Source organism: Sturnus vulgaris, chromosome 3 (assembly GCF_052056855.1).
Source record: "Sturnus vulgaris isolate bStuVul1 chromosome 3, bStuVul1.hap1, whole genome shotgun sequence".
NCBI classification, from domain to species: domain Eukaryota; kingdom Metazoa; phylum Chordata; class Aves; order Passeriformes; family Sturnidae; genus Sturnus; species Sturnus vulgaris.
In genome coordinates this window covers 82,648,377-82,661,203 of record NC_142245.1, presented here as the reverse complement: position 1 = coordinate 82,661,203, position 12,827 = coordinate 82,648,377, and the positions used below count along the sequence as shown (strand labels likewise).

The window sequence follows — 12,827 nt, the reverse complement described above, 5'->3', positions numbered from 1 at the left end:
CCATAGGGAATGATATGAAGCATGTTCTCCTTGAGAGGAAAAATACAGCTGGAGTGGTATCAAAACACCCCGAAGCTGCCTTCTGTCATAACTAAAGTCCCCTCTGATACTGGCTAGCATGGAGTCTCACTGGATATCACAAATGGGTTAACTTGAATAGAATTAACAGCATCACTGAAGGTGGTATCTTCTCTCTGTCCCCCTTGATATCTGTCCACGGCTCTAAGGAAACCCTGTTTCTCTTAGTGAATTGTCATTTGCACCCACTTCAATTGCTGGAGCCTTAACATTTGCTTGGAAACAGCTGCACTGTGCAACAACTTTATTCCTTGTAACTGCAAAGTCTCTGCAAAGGCGTAGAGACAAATTTGTGACTGTATTCCAGGCAGATTCATTGTTTAGGGGTCCTACATGTTCATCATACCTTTCTCCAGTCAGTTGTAAAATGCTCTAATCTGTGTTTGCTTTTAATTTTGTCATAATTTACTAGCAGTAGCTATATTAAAACATGAAGCAGTTGAGAAAGATGGCTGAGATAAGAGTTTCAAATTACTGTTAAGTTTGGCTTGGCAGCTGAAGTGATTAAAAGTAATCATATTGTAACATGCCTTTGTATCTCCCCTGAAGGAAGTGGCAGTGCTTGTGCTTCTTGATATCTTATGGTACGCAAATCAGAAGGAAAAAGAATGGAAATGGAAAGTTTGTCTGCAGATTTTACTGGCAGTTTTCAAGTTTGAAAATAGTGAAATGGATATTGTTTTGATGCTTCCATAATGGAAGAATAACTTACATTTTTTAAACAGTAAAATTTTTCTCTTTTTTGGGTAAGAAGGTTTTGTTCTTAAGTTCCTCACTGGACTAAGTTACCTGAATGATGCTGAACTGCTGGTATACAATATCAATCATGAAAAATCAAATCAAATCCCATTAAGCTTCTTATATGGGTAATTTTGCTTTTCTCTCCATTTTGACAAAACGTTTTTTTAGACAACAAGAAATAATAGGAAAACCTGATTTTTGTGGAGGTATGTGCCAGCGTGCCACTTTCATACTCTTACTTTCATGCTTGCAAAACCCACAGGTTTTTCAGTAGCCATTCTGCTAAAGAGTCGTGTCTATGTTTTGTCCTAAAGATGAATATGAATTGAATTATTGCTCCATTATTTCTTTGGGGCTGAAAAGTATGTGTTTGTGCTACTGTTCTTCTGGGCTGTTTTCCCTGCTTTCTCATTTGTAGCTGTAATGTGAGCTACAGCTCTCTAGAAGATCATTACGACCTTAAGCAAGATCTTGGGGATATTTTCACAGCCATGGCTACTCTTCCTTCCATTTTTGTGTGACTTGACAATGGCATGGGAGAGAAATAACAGCTTTTGATTAACAGAGAAATGCATAATCTCATACTCTATGCTTATGGATTTTAAATAATCATATGTTGAAACTCAAGAGTATTACATCAACAGAAGGCAGGATACCTCTGTCATGCAATGCTGGGGACTGTGCCTGCCATAGCAAAGAGTGTTAATTAGTGAAAGCAGAGCAATGAGGGCTTAGAATTTTCATAGTTCTCACAGTAAATCCATATCTGTTATTTTAGAAAGTTTTCATATCATAAAAGCTTTTTGCAAAAGGTTGTCTAGTGTCTAATAACCCTACAGTCCTGATGTCAGTGCCTACGCAAGCAGGCTTTCTGGTTTACTTTGCACTTCCCCATATACAATGCAAACAGATAGCTAATGACTGGGTAAATACAATGGGAATGTACTTTGTGCACTGTGTGTTCTGAGCTTGAGTGTTTTGGTCTTTATTTTGTTTGCCTATTTTTATATTCTTTCACAAGCACATTTTGTAATGATGGAATATTACAGAGTTTCTAGTACAGTACAGAGGAATAACACAAGGCATGTATTGTGCTCACTGTCTTTAAATCTGAAATCTTTGCCGATGCCAATTATTTTTGGCTTTTATTCTTTTGAACTAATATAGTATGAACAGGGGTTATGTGTTATGATTCATTAGCACAAGAGTGTTCATTTAAAGCAAAAAAAAAAAAAGCCAGACAAAAATGTATCTTTCAGACTTTGGCCTGTTTCCCTTTCCTAACTTTGTAATTTATTTTTTAAATGAAAATCCATGAAAAGTCCAAATATATGAAAGAAAAGACAGTGAGAGCTGAGCAGGAAGTCATTAGCTGAGAACTACTCCCAGTTATAATATTAACCCACAAGGATTACATTTGTGTCATGTAAGGAATATGATTTTCAAAACCATGAAACAAAGGCATTGAAACCAAAGTCTTTAAAACCAGTCTGATCTTGGACTTGCTAATACATCCCAGAACACCATTACCTGTCCTTGCTGGAAGTGCCTGATGCTACCTGTCATCCAACTCATTGCCTGACAGAATTTCCAGCATCTTTTCCACAAAGCTGCTTTCCAGCCAGCTGCCCCTAGCTTGCAGTGGTGCTCAGAGTGCTTGGGTGCAGGACTTGTTGTTCTCCATGAGGTGCTGGTCATTCCATTTTTCTGTGTGATGAGGTGCCTCTGAATAGCTGCTCTATGTCCCAGCTTATCAATCCTTTCACTGCATGTTTGTTCCCCCTATATTTTTGCTATGTGTGCTCTATTCCCATCCTGAAAATAGGTAATAAAGCTGTTGGTGAACACTGATCCCTGAGGATTAGTCTACTAATCACCTGCTTATTGGATTTTGTTCTGCTGATCCTTTGAAACCTGACTGATCAGATGGTTTTCCACTGGTGCTCATTTTTGCAACTGGTGTTTCACCAGCTGGACTAAAGGAAGGCTGTTGATAGCCCTGCTGAAATCCTGGTAGAACAGTATCTACTCTTCTTGTACTACTCCTTGTCCATTATCTTTGACATCTCATATTAGAAGGCAGTGAGGTTGATCAGGCAAGATTTGCCCTTGTTTAACTTATGTTGACCATTCCCAAACAAGTTTTGCTCTTTGAAACATGGCATTGATGCCGTGTGGTGGTCTTGGACATGGAGTCGAGAATGATTTGCTCTGTCTTTCTAGAAACTTGGTATTAGGCAGACTGGTTTACAGCTGTAGATCCACATTTCTGTAGGTCCTCCTTACCCTGTGTAAAAATTTAAATTAATTACGTTGCTCTGCAGATCAAATCCATACTCTGTCTGATTCCTACAATCACACAGGATTTGAGGAAGAAATCAGCTTTTATAAATCTTTCTGGGGTATCAGGGAGTCCCTCTAAGCAAAACCCCAACCTTGAGTCAACCACCTGATTTAGTCAGAAGGTCATGCTGGGTTTTGTTTATACAGTACCCAGTGGCCTGAACAGAATGGATTGGCAGAAGTGCATGGGCTAGTCTATTCTTACATAACTAATTTTCCTAATTAATCCAGAATATTATGGTGGAAATAAAAGAAAATCTAATGATAGCATTTCTGAAAAAACCCATAGCAACTCAATGCCTGGCAGTTATTGTATCAATGTGAAAAGCTGCTGTGACCATATGAGACCGGAATGCTTTTGCTATGTATTGTGTTAACATCTTTCACTACCTAAATTATCTCTCGTCTGGTCTGTCAAGCCCAGTCATCATCAAACAGGTCAATTTGGGTTTTCTTTGAACATTCTCTTGACATACTTTAAGGTTCAAATAGTAGTGACACTTCGAGATATTTGGAAAAGATAAGCTGAATTAATTTTATTATTTTTGAAGGAAGGAAGGTATTTATTTTGGAAGTCTGGTAGGCTTCATATCCTGCAGAGATGCATGGTTTTCAGCATGAGATTTTTCTGAAGGTTTTTTTTTTTTTTTTTTTGCACTGCATTCCTTTGCAACAGCTGGAATTGGGCTCAAAAAGTAGACCAATGGAACAGTGCTCAGAAGGAAATCTGGACAGTTTTCTTTCCTAGATTCCTGGTTTGTATATTGCTGGCTGATTTAGACAAAAGGGGACTTTAGTTTGGAAAGTTTGGGAACCCGTGGGTTTGTGTTTGTGTGGGAAAAATTAGCAAGAAAAGCAGCAGAGCATTGGAGCATGGGTGTCCATCTCTTATCTACAATTGCTTGAACGTATTTCTCCTGATCCTTGATGCTAGATAAACTCTAATTGCTGGTGACAAACGACTTTTACTTTCCCTGTTACTTCTTGGTGCCACTGTATGAATCCATTTTGTCTTCGGCATTACTGGAAACTATCTGTGTGGACTGGATGTTCTTGAGCACACTTCAGATCTCCACACCATCAAGTTATATGACCTTGTTACATAATTAAAGATTGTTTTTAATTTTTGTTCTTACTCTCTGTTTTTAGTGTACCTTGCTTATTTTCATTTTTGCCTTTTCTCATATTCAGCACTGTTCAGTTATTTTAGCAGCTCTTTCAAATGTTCCTGGAAGGAAAATAGTCATATGGTCTCGTTTACAAGAAAATATTTTAAAATTATCTAAGGAAAACTTGTGATGGTAAATTGATTTGTTTTTAACTCAGACCATAAAAGTAATTAGATAAGCATTTTGAAGTTGCAAGTAAACCTATTACTGTCTTAGGATGCATTGCAGAGTAAGCAAGGGCACTCTGTAAGGGATTTTGCAGAATGCAGCACAAATTCTTTCCAGAAGTTGCAGAGGTGGAGTGACTTAGAATGCAGTGGATATCCCCTAAACCTTGGCAGTATTGGCAAGTAGCTATATGATCTTGCTGAGACTTTTGCTCTAGGTGGATGCTCATCAACAAATATTGTGTAGCTGTATTGAATTGCTGCTTAACTGAGCTCCACTGCTCATGTAATTTACCTCCATTTGGCATCAGTGCAATCAATAAAAATCTCAGCAACTGAAAGTAAGTTCTTTAAATTTCGAGTTGTTATATAAAGTTTACTAGCTTCACTCACAGTTGATAGCAGCATACGATCTTTGTAACTCAGAGATGTGTTGATTGGTATCTGTTTATTTTGCATTACTTAAAAATTGTTTGATAACAGTCAAAGAAAATGCTGTATTTATTAAATTTCTGACTGTTTTATATTCTTTTGCTGCATATGTCTATGCCTGACTGGGAATGTTCTCCAAAGGTAAATGTGCTGCTTCTGTAATTGAATATTAGCCAATAGTTTGCATTGTATTGTGCATAGATAATTTCTTAATGCAAACTTCTTTGTCAGACACAGTTTTAATTGATTGAGGTCAGATTTTTATCTATTTTTTTAATAGCAGGTCAAACAGGATTTTACACAGAAGGGCTGACCCTTCCCTAAAACTGATTGACATATGCAGAGGGTTTTTAATCTCTGCTGTATCTTATATTTGGTGCTAGGTTAGAATGCCTGACTTAAACTGATGTTAAGGGAGAAGTTCCACTCTTAGAGAGAGTAATAGCAGACAGCTGAACTAAACTGAACAAACGACATAATTTACAATAGATGATTTATGAATTCCACATCTGATAAGAATTACATGCTGAAAATGCCTAATTTTGAATAAGGAATGCTAATGTAGTCTCTTCAGACAATTCGTAAACATTCATAAGACAGCACATTGTTTTCAGGAGTACTTGTTCAATTTTATTGTTTAAAGGAGACGCTAATAAATTATTTGTGATTAGCACTTGGAAACACTAAGGTTTGTCTATTCAGAATCAAACAATTTATCTCCAGATAAATGATACTTTACCAAGAAAAGGAGGGCTATTTTGCTTTTTCAAAGAACAGTTGTTTATTTACCATAATTCAGTTTCTAATTCTATTTCTAGGAAGATAAAGAATGTATTTAGGACTGAGATGAATGTTCTTATCTCTGAAGACATGGTGTGGAGATTAGCTTTAAAATGCAGAAGTGATTAAGAATTTCGCACTGAGGACAATATCTAATAGCTGTGTACAAAGCCCTCTGAGCTGGAAGGCAGGGAGAGGGATCTGGAGCAAGATCCCATAATCCAAGGGAAATGGTCAGTGACCTCCTACACTACATAGACATGTACAGGTTTATGGGTCTCGATGGGATCCACGCGAGGGTATTGAGGGAGCTGATGAAAGTTACCACCATGTTGCTCTCTACAACTGCTTGTAAGGAGGCTGTAGCCTGAGGGTCGGTCTCTTCTCCCGTGTGACAAGAGGGAGGACAAGAGGAAATGGCCTCAAGCTGCACCAGGGACGGGTTAGGTTGAATATTAGGAAACCTTTTTTCACAGAAGGTTTGTCAAGCATTGGAATAGACTGCCCAGAAAAGTGGTGAAATCACCATCTCTGGAGGTATTTAAAAATGTGGCAAACTGGTACAAGGTTTAGAGGGGAACCTGGCAATGCTACCTTAATGGTTGGACTCAATGATCTTAGAGGTCTCTTCCAAGCTTATAAATTCTGTGATTCTGTGGGCTTATTAATAAAATATAAGTGAAGTAGAAGGACTGACTTCCCTTGAAATAGCTTTGAATATCTCTACATAACTCTAGATTGCTATAAAATAAGGATTCACACTTAAAAATCTCTGTGAGGGGAAATCTGTGAATAAGTATTTATAGTACCATAACCAAATCAAAATTACCATTTAATCTACCATAGCATCTTTAATAAAGATCCTGCATGATCTAGCAAGAGATAGTTTCTCAGCTATCCAGAAGTCTTGGTTTTATATGCCTAAAGCTCACCGGATTGTAGGAGCGTCTTTTAATGGTGTCTGTGAAAAGGAAGAAATAAAGGCTAAAGATACACCTCTTTTTCTGAAGGCAACTGCAAAACCAGCCTCTTACACTATAATAGCAAGTATTCAATGGGAAGTTTTTAAGTGATATCAAACTAAATTTTTAAATCTCAACCTTAAATTAATCTTAAAAAATGGTAGTGTACCCTTTTAAACATTACTACAAATACAGCGTAAGCAGTAGTGTTGTCACAATGCAGCTGAGAAATGTGAGGATTTAAAGGTTTTTAAAATTACTTAAGTAATAATTCTCTCAGATATTAAAATACAAGATACTGAAATAGGTCTGTCAAAAATCTGAGTTGTTTAGTGTAGTGTTATAGACAAAATGACACTTCAACAAGTGAAAGGAAACAGAAATTCCTCCAAATTTTTAAGTATTAGTAAGAAATATGGCTATCAACATGAGCTTTATCAGTGTGGTTTGTTTGCTCAATGCCCGAGTTTTCAAAAGTCCTGAAACAGTGACAGAAATTTGGATTTTTGTACAAAGCAATTATCTAATTTTAGTTCTCTCACTAATAGTACTGGGAAGTTTTGGAGTTTCAATAGAGTCCAAAAGGAGGATGGAGTTCAGGGGATTTCAGGAGTGTTTGCAAAGTTCATAATTTATAAAAAGGAGGGGATACGCAATCAAGATGTTAATCTTTAAAATGATAGATGACATTAATTCTAGAGGACAAGCATATGGAGCACAACAAAATAAGTGTAATTGAAGCTCTGATATAAAACTGGCATTATCTTTGGCTTACTGTCTTTAATAATTGTACAGACTGAGAGAATTGCATACATTAAAATATTCACAAATTGTATTTTAAAATGCAAGAGGACTATATCAGGAAAATATATTCTGTTGTTGAAAGATATTCTTCCATGTCACTCAGGTTTTTCCACAAATATTTTGTTATGGAGATTTGTTGCATATGGTTGTAATTATGTTGACACTTTTCTGGACTTTCACTATTTTTTCTTCATTGCAACCACAATTTCTAGAGAATGAGAATAATATTAAGAATAAAACACACTTAATTGAAACTTTAAAGGTTTTTAGGTTTTTTGCTCAGGTTCATAAGATCCACATTGCTATGTGGATGCCAGATTTTACAAGTGAGCATATTTTGCTATTCAGAAGACTTGGAAATGACCTCCTGCATATGAATTTTTGAAAAACCTGATGTTTGCAATAATTTGCTCTGAAATGCTGTTGGTGTTTTGATTTTATCATGTGCTGTAACCTCTAACTACTCAGTTGGTTGGAAAAGCTGATTCAGACTTAGCAAAGTGTTTGATCCGATTGGAACCGCTGATGGTTTTGTTTCTGAAGCTGGGAAATGGTGAGTGACCCATTACTCATTTTTCTCCTGCAAGTCTTTACCCTTGAGTGTTAAGGAGAGAAAATCCTTTCTCAGCCCAGAAATGCTTAGCATTTATAGCAAGAGAGTTGAAAATTAGGGTTTTCAGCTGCAGAACTGCATATCTATGTTTTAAACTGAGGGAGGCCAGAGTCATTAATCCCAGATAGATGCACTTATTTCATCTAGGCTCTGAGGGATGCCATAAAATGGTGAAGTCGTGGAGCCAGAGAAAAGATTTGCTCTTTGATATAAGACAAACATACCAGGTATGTAAAATAGATCAGATAAGCAGATAACCATACTGATAGGCAAGTGTTTTACAGTGCTAAAAGCTGTTGAGCATTTCCCTACCAGAGGGTATTTTTATACTTTCCTTTTAACCCTGTAGAGCTTTTTGGCATATGGTAGATTTTAGTGCTGGTTCTTTGCAGTTCTTTGGCTGGATAGTTTTTAGGTATTCCTCAGTGTCTGTCTTGATTTAGACATGTTCTATGGTGTCATCTATCAGCATGATTTATTGCACAGTGTGAAAAATAAAGATTCACTTCACTATGTAGACAACCATCAGGATAGCCAGGGCTCATGGTAACTGTGTACTCTATATGCAGTTTTGTATGTTCTTTATAGATACATTAAATTTAGTGGTGATAAGTCTGTCTATAAAGGGAACTTAATTTTTGATTTAATTGTTGCTTGACTGGACATTTGCCTGGGCCGGGGTAAGTGAAGAGACTGGGAAGTTTTGGTGCCATGAGCTCCCTCTGCAGTCCCGAAGCGTAAGTGTCGGTCACACAGAATGCCCGAGGTGTGCCATGCCCCATGGGGGGCCTCACTCTCCTAGAACTGTGAGGAGGTTTTGGGGAACTGGCTTAAACCAGATGCTGGCTCTAAAATAGCCAGTTGAGGTTAGAAACTGCCCACTCTCTTGGACCGATTTCAGACATTTTGTTGACAAAACAGTTTTAAATTAAATATTTTACTGTCTAAATGCATCTTGAAGTTCTTTCAGATAATACTCAGCTGTGGTTGTTGCCTTTTTCCTTTGGGTAGTACAGTAAAACAAATTTATTCAGTGGCTTCTGAATAACAAAACCTGCTTTTAGGTGTCTTAAACCTGCCAAACCTGGGTATTCAGTTTTGGTTTGTGACTTGAGGCACTGAACTGTACTGCCCAAGGCTGGAGAGTGATCATTATACCATCCCTGCCTGCTCAGCAGAGGGGAGAGCTCTGTCCGCCCTGGAGATGCCCCCGAGCTGTGGGAGCTCCACCCTGAGGAGCTTTGCCAGTCACTGCAGTGGTGCAATTTTGTCTTGAAATGTGTCCTGGGGAAAGTGGAAGTTTTGGATCTGGAAGTTGCCTGGAGAATTTGCAGGTGTTTGGCACTTGAATTCAGAAATAAAAGTGGAAGGCGGCCCACGGAATTGATTGGATTGAGCGGAACAGATGGCTTTTCTCAGGGCCCGCTTCCAGAGCAGCGGTTGAAGCAGAGCTGGTCACTGTCTTCAAATGAATTGAGTTACAATAAGTAGAAAGCAAAAGCAGTTCTTTTAGCTCTTGCAGGTTTTGGCCAGTGACTGCAGAAATGTGAATATTGGATGGCATGGATATCTATCTTCCTGTATATCCAAAATACCCGGAGAGCTGAACTGGAGCTCTTGCTTGAGGGCACAAAAACCGAATGGAGGAGCTGTTTTTAAAATGAAATGTTTCTTGCTTTTACTCCGCAGTTTAGTGGGCTGTAACATGTTTGAGCAGTAAAATAAGTAAAAGTAAGAGAGTTTAGTGCCTTAGCATCTTTTGTGCTGTTTCTTTGACAAAAAATTCAGACCTAACCCTTTGTATTATTTATTGCTGTCACTCTGACTGAAATCTGAGTTTTAAGTAAACGTGAGAAAGCATTTCACAACTCACAGAGCTGGAATCGTTACTGTCTATGCAACTTTATTTTTTTTTTTTACAATTCTGAGCCAGTCATTTTGTTTACATTGTAGAAAGAATTCGGAATGATGCTAAGTGGAGGTAATAATGAAAGAATTTAGTGTGCTTATCTATATAAATATTAGTAACAATTATGAAATATATTCCAGAGAAAATGTATGGGTTTGTTTTTACTTCAGTAATACAGTATATTTCTTTGCATACTTTGATACTAAAAAATAATTGATTACATCTAATTCTCTTTATGCATACCCCAAGCATATTTGCAAATTATCACGAGTTTAAATAAGTATTTTTAAAGCTTAATTTTCTATAAACACAGCATAAGATGATTGCAATCTGAGTTAATTGCTTCCATGTACTCTGGTTTATAGTAGCACTGCAGCTTTAAAATCTGAAAGTCATTCTCATGCCTATTTCATAGCATGAAGTTTAACAGTGAATTATGGAACATACATTCAGAACTTAAAGACAGAATTGTTATTTTAAATAATTCCTTTCCGTACTAAATTGATATGTTTATAATTTATTACTTTAAAAAAATATTAAATTTAATTCTAAAGATCAGAAAAATGTCGACCATATTAGTAATTGTCCTTCAGAAAAAAATCCATAATTTTTGATTTTAAAACCCAGTGATTGATACACTGTAAACCTTAAAAATTAGTTTTTCCATACCTTAAAAATATGATAATAATTATTTTATGGTATGTGAAACTCTGTATATTTAATTTTTTACACTTTAACTCTTTTATATAACATATGACTAAAGGAAAAATTATTCTTTCTACAGCTGTTCATAGGTTTTATAATCAAAACCAGGTTTAAGTAATACAAAAGGAACTTAAGGGGGCTACATTTGTGTTTTTGCTAAATAATATAATTAATTCATTGCAAAATACATTAGAGTATAATATAATAATAAAAATGCACAAACTCTAAAATTAAATGCAATTATCTTAATTTAAAACAATTTACTGTATGTGAATAGTCTGTTAGCTGAAGTTGAAACACAAGTTTAGTTGCATATGCTTTGTAATCTGATCTCAGTGTACAAAATCTTTGGAGCAGTATAAACATATGTGTAAATGAATTGTTTTAACATTCAGTTTTTATGATATAATTTCTCTGAATCATGAAACCTCAGACCTAAGATGTTCCGTCAGGGAGGCAGAAATACTGGTAACAGTGATACCCAAAAAGCATACTAGAAATAGTTGATGAGGCCAAAGACAACTCACGTGGTGTTCCTGCAAAAACTTGGAAGGGGAAAAAAAAAAAAGACAGAAAACCCCACTCCTTAAATCCTGCATTATAATGTGAAAGCTCCATGCTTGTGTTGGACAGCTGAGATGGATGAATTGTATTTTAGGATTGGCTGCTGCTCTAAATACAGTCAAACTTATACTGTTCAGTATTGCCACAGAAAAAAGTTATCTGCAGGCCCAAGTTTTGGTAATTAAATCCTGGAAGGCCCCTTGGGTGGCTAGCATTGACTGGTGTTATTCCAGAGAAACAAGCATTGTGATATTCATTTATGAAATATCCAAGTAGAAATATGATGTGTCTGTTCCTCTGCCTAACATAGTTTCAATATTTTTCTTCAAGATGATCTGTAAAAGATGTTCAGACTTTTATATTTGAATATATCTGTAAGTCATGGTTAGATTCAAGACGTTAATGGTAGGAGAAGACAAATGAAAGTTGCTGAGGACCTGGAGGAGGAATAACCAATTCCAGTGGGGCTACTAATGTTTAGTCCTTGCCAATCAATTATTTCAATTAAGCACTGAAGCTAATTACATGCAACACTTCTATTCTTTAGCAAAAAAACCAACAAAACAAATACCTCTGTTTTAAGACTGACCATAGTCTTTTTGGCAAAATACTGCTCTGTCAGAAGATGCCAATGTCAAATCTTTTTGCCAGTTTTAGCAGCAGGGAATACTAGTTCTGTCTTTCCAGGTGGAGTTTCTGACAAACTTGGTGTTCTTGGTTGGAAGTTTGACCTTCTTCCCTGGATTGTTTTCTGTTTGTGTTCATGTCCATTGGATAAAATGTGAGGAGCAGGAGGAGTGAGGAGCTGCTATCCCTGAGATGAGCATGCTGGCCATGGGCAGAAGTACCCTACTTGAGTTCCCTTCTTTGCTGCTCAGTGGCGCTGTGACTTTTGGGGTACCACGAAGAGAATACCTCTCAATCCAATTTTACTCCTCTCTATGGTTATTTATTATTATTATGGGAGTACTAAAAAAATTATACTGTTTTTTGTTTGTTTATTTTTTATTTGCTTGTTGTAGAATACCTTAGATTCAGATAATTCAGATACTTGGGGATTAGATTCCAAACATCAGATTCTTGCTGGCCTGGGCACCACCTTAAATTAAAAATGCTGTTTGACTGAGAATAAGAAACACTGAGTATAAAAAGCTAGGAATGAATACTGTGTATTGTAGGTGTCACAACACACATTCTGTGTATTGCAAGTGCCAAGTTCAAGTCTGCATGTGCATATGTCTAAGTCAACCACAATATATATTGATATTGATGGAATTAATGTGATTATATGCTAATAAATATATTGATTGACTTACGTTCTATTCAGTCCCAAAGGGCAGCATGTCTCTGAAATATGAGCTGTAACACCATATATTGATATGTGTTGAGTTAGAAAATTGTTCACATTTATTCAGAATGCTTCCAGTAAGAATTTATCTCTAGAATGTATTGAGAATGTATAAGATGTATAAGGATAATAATGGTAAATAATACAGAGGAAGCAATCCACTGTTATTCAAAAATCAAATTACATCATCAATGTTGCATTACCAAGACAAT

The 12,827-nt window shown here is 36.5% G+C and overlaps 1 protein-coding gene across 1 annotated transcript in view; it reads left to right on the top strand.

Annotated features, from left to right (window-relative positions):
• BCKDHB (branched chain keto acid dehydrogenase E1 subunit beta) overlaps positions 1 to 12,827 on the top strand; it is a 110,137-nt gene that overhangs the window by 80,674 nt on the left and 16,636 nt on the right. The gene's annotated exons all lie outside the window — the stretch shown is intronic.